This window comes from Vicia villosa, linkage group LG3 (assembly GCF_029867415.1).
Source record: "Vicia villosa cultivar HV-30 ecotype Madison, WI linkage group LG3, Vvil1.0, whole genome shotgun sequence".
Taxonomy (NCBI): domain Eukaryota; kingdom Viridiplantae; phylum Streptophyta; class Magnoliopsida; order Fabales; family Fabaceae; genus Vicia; species Vicia villosa.
This window is the reverse complement of record NC_081182.1, coordinates 156,610,314-156,614,660: the sequence shown is the minus strand read 5'-3', so window position 1 is coordinate 156,614,660 and position 4,347 is coordinate 156,610,314.

Sequence of the window (4,347 nt, the reverse complement as noted above, 5' to 3'; positions counted from 1 at the left end):
CAGACACCGAAACAGGCAAAAGAGGAAGAAGTAACAAAGTGATATTTGGGTGCGATAAAGGTGGAAAATATAAGGATAAAAGTGAGACTCAAAGTGCTATTAAGAGATGTGGATGTCCATTCAAAATCAGATCGACTCCGGCAAAAGATGGGTCTGGATGGAAGGTTGATGTAAAATGTGGAGTTCATAATCATGGTTTACCAAATAGATTAGAAGGTCATTCATTTGTTGGTAGGTTGACAACCGATGAGAAGCAGCATGTTGCTGATTTGACAAAGAGACATGTTCCGCCTAGACACATATTGATTTCCTTGCAAGAGCGAGATCCTGAGAACGTCCCTCGGATCACGCAAATATACAAGCATATGAGTGTGATTGAAGCGGAGATAAGAGATCCAAGAAATGAGATACAACATTTGCTTAAGCTTATAGAGGAGGCGAACTATGTTTATTGGAGTAGGAAACGGGATGATTCTGAAGTTGTGAGAGAAATTTTTTGGGCTCATCCAAATTCGGTAAAGTTGCTGAATCTTTTTCCTACTGTCTTGATTATGGACGCCACTTATAAGACCAACAAATATAGACAACCTCTGTTTGAAATAGTTGGTATGACATCGACCGAGTTAACATTTGCCGTTGCATTTGCTTATATGGAGTGTGAGCAGACATTGAGTTATTGTTGGGTCTTGGATAAGCTGAAGCAATTGTTTGTGTAGAAAGATGTGGTTCCACAAGTGATTTTTACGGATAGAGATCTTGCTTTGATGAAAGCAGTTGAAGTTGTTTTTCCTACGACGCATAACTTGCTACGTCGTTTTCATATTAACAAAAATGTTGGGATGAAATGCAAGGAATATGTGATGAAAGACATGCAAGAGACGATAGGCACATTGTGGAAAGATGTTGTATGGGCTAGTAATGAGGTTGAGTATGGTGTACGGTTGCAATATCTTGAACAAGCATGCTTTGCTTGTAATGACTTCCTCGATTACGTGAAGAACACTTGGTTGATCCCACATAGGCAAAGATTTGTAGGCGCATGGATTAATCGAGTGCTTCATTTTGGTAACACCACGACAAATCGGTATGTCATAATTCTTAAATTTTTTATTATGTATTAATTTTTAAAGTATTATTTTTTGATACTTTCTTTGTTTATTTTAGGGTTTAATCTGCACATTGGAAGCTAAAGCAGATGATAGGGAACAACCTTGGTGACATGGTCAAAGTTTGGGAAGCTATGAATTCTAACCTAAAAATAAAAATAGGTAACATTCGAGCTTCGTTTCAAAAAAGTTTTTATGAGGTTGAACACGCACACATTAGTCCATTTTATGATAATTTGCGTGGTTCAGTATCGAGAGCTGCTTTGAGACGCATTGCAGAAGAGTTATTGAGGCTTGATTATGTGTTAAATAGTAGGGAAATATGTGGTTGTACTATGAGAATAAGTTATGGGCTACCTTGTGCTTGTGAGATGGGAAGATTTATTGTTGTTGGAATCCCATTACAAATAGAAAGTGTTCATCTTCAATGGAGGATACTATCTATGGAAGGTGACTTGCCTTTAGATGAGGAAGCTGGTCCGGAGGTGGATATGAGTAATGCAATTGATGAATTGTGGAGAAGGTTTAAATCACTAGATGTTGTTGGAAAAAAGAGAATTGAAAAGTAGGGTTTGTGAAATTGTATATCCCACAACAACTTCATTGTGTCAACCACCTGAGAAAATAAAAACGAAAGGCAAAGTGAAGAGGAAAGGGAAGAAACCAGTTGGGTATGATGTTTATAGGGTTCCTTCATGTTTTGAGTATGCTGATCAGGTGTCTCAATCTTCACAAAAACAATCGCAAGCATCACAAACTTCCAGGAAGCAATCACAGTCAAAGAAGCAATCACAATCACAATTAGCTGGTCCTACATCAAAGACAGGAACTGCAACCTCTCTACACGCACTAGGTGGGGGCGGCACCACCTGAGGATGCGACACGCGGTAATACCACTCTAAATATCCATCAACCGTCTCATGAGGGTATCCCATTGGCTCGATATCTCTAATCACATCTGTCACGCTCTGGACATAGGAAATCCACTCCATAGCAATCTCATCATTGCTGAGCGTATCAGCAGGAGGTGCAGGCGGAATATACTAGCGATAACCAAACTGACGAAGACACCTATCGGGTAAGTATGGCACATGTAACTCACCCCAAACAAGAAAACCTCTGTACAGAGATAGCTCGTTAAAAGCTCGATGAGGTCTATGATCCTCGAATGGGCGCCATATGACGTCTGTAGGTGTCAATTGGTCCAATATCGGTCTATACGCATCCACCTTGATAGCTCCTTTCCTGTAGGACCATCTCATCGCCCGCGGAAGCCCTTGGTTGTCAGATGGCCGCCAGTTTTCTCCTTTCCTTTCCAGTGTAGGAAAGTACTCATGTATTCAACATTGTTAACAAATAAATTAAATTATATACATTAATGTATATATATTAAATAATATAAATAATATAAATAATAATATATGAATTAACATACAATTAATTAAAAATAACATAAATACCTGTAGCAGAGTAAGATAACCACCGAGCTGCTTGTAACTAAACATAGATGTATCCCCAAGGTGGCGACGATAAAGAGTGACCAGTACAGCAGATGCCCAACTGTAGGAACTAAGCCCATGTAGGTCTCTAAACAGTGGAAAATACCGGGCCTCGACCAGAGTAAATGTCTTATCGGCAAAAATAGTAGAACCTACCAACATCATCAGATATGCCCTGGTCGCGAAGGCCCAACTACCAGCAGCATGGTACTCCACGAATATGTCATACAACCACTGCAGTGAGTAATAAGCTCCCCTGCATGAACGCACATGCTCAGTCATGGCATGTCTATCCACTCCCAATAACTCGCAGCCAAGATCAACAGCCATCTCCTCTGTGACATGCTCATTAGGATACCGGAACATACCCCCGATAGGCAAATGCAGCAGGCAGGCAACATCATCTAATGTAATTGTCATCTCACCAAATGGTATGTGAAATGACGATGTCTCAACATGCCACCTCTCCACAAATACTGAGACGAGGTTAACGTCTATCTTGGTCAGGCTAGTTCTCTGAAGAGAAGCCAGACCTGACCCACTCACGATAACCTCAATCTCTAGTGGGAGAATCTGAGGCACTCTATCCTGGAGCTTCGTCCCATGTCCTGCGACTTTAAGCTCCTTTTTAGGACCTCTTCCCTAAAAATAAATAAAAAAATCACATTAGATTATATAATAAATATTTTTTTAAAAATAAATAAATTAATTTTACTTACCTGTCTGTACCATAAACGGCGAGCAACATGGTCTTGGTATCGAACAAGTAAAGATAGATCTGATGGTCCACCAGGATATCCAACTGGGAGTGGTGGCTGCGGTGGTGGTTGTGCTGGCTCTTGTGGTGGGTTAGAGGGACCAGCTTCGTCGCGACGGTGGCGGGTATGTGGCCTCCCGTCTGGTCCTAATGTACGCATTTTCCTGAAAAAAATTAAAAAAATGTTACAAAAAACCAACCCGGAACAGTTCCAAAAAGGGTTTCGGTTTATATTTCAGGTAAACCGGAACAATTAACAAATCTCTTCCGGTGGAGATGGCAACAAACCGGAACAGCTTACAAAAGTGTTCTGGTGTGGATGGAAACAAATCAGAAGAGTTTAGGAAAGTGTTCCGGTGAAATTTTTTGTAAATCGGAAGAGTTTCCATATGCGTTCCGGTAATAATTTTGTAAACCGGATCAGTTACCAAATGTGTTCCGGTTTGGGGGATTTGTGAACCGGAAGAGTTTTCTGAAGCGTTCGAGTTTGTGTTTCGTAGAGAGAATGGAGAGTGTTTGCTTCAAAACTAGTAAAAAGTTGGAAATGAGAAAAATTTTACTTATTTATATGAGGGTAATTTCGTCCAAAAAAATTTATTGTAGGGGTATACGGGCAATTATAGGGGTAGGAAGTAAATTTTTTGGTGTATAACATGGCAATTCGTGGCTCGATGACAAAATGATCCAAATATTTATCCAGATTTTATATTATCAATTTCCTTTAATCACACTTTATTCAATTAATCAGTTAATCACAATTAATCTATAGCTAATCACATTCACACTTTGCAGTCAGTTAATAATAATCTTATTTTCATGTCAATTAGTCATCAAATTCACCTAATCTTATGTTAATTAATACATTTCAATTCAAGAAGAAAAACGAAAGAGGGACTAGGTTAAAATGTCATGTGACGATCAGAATTACCTGAAGCTTCTTCCCCCTCCTCTTTGCCATAACGGCGGTGCAGCGACGGAGATCCCT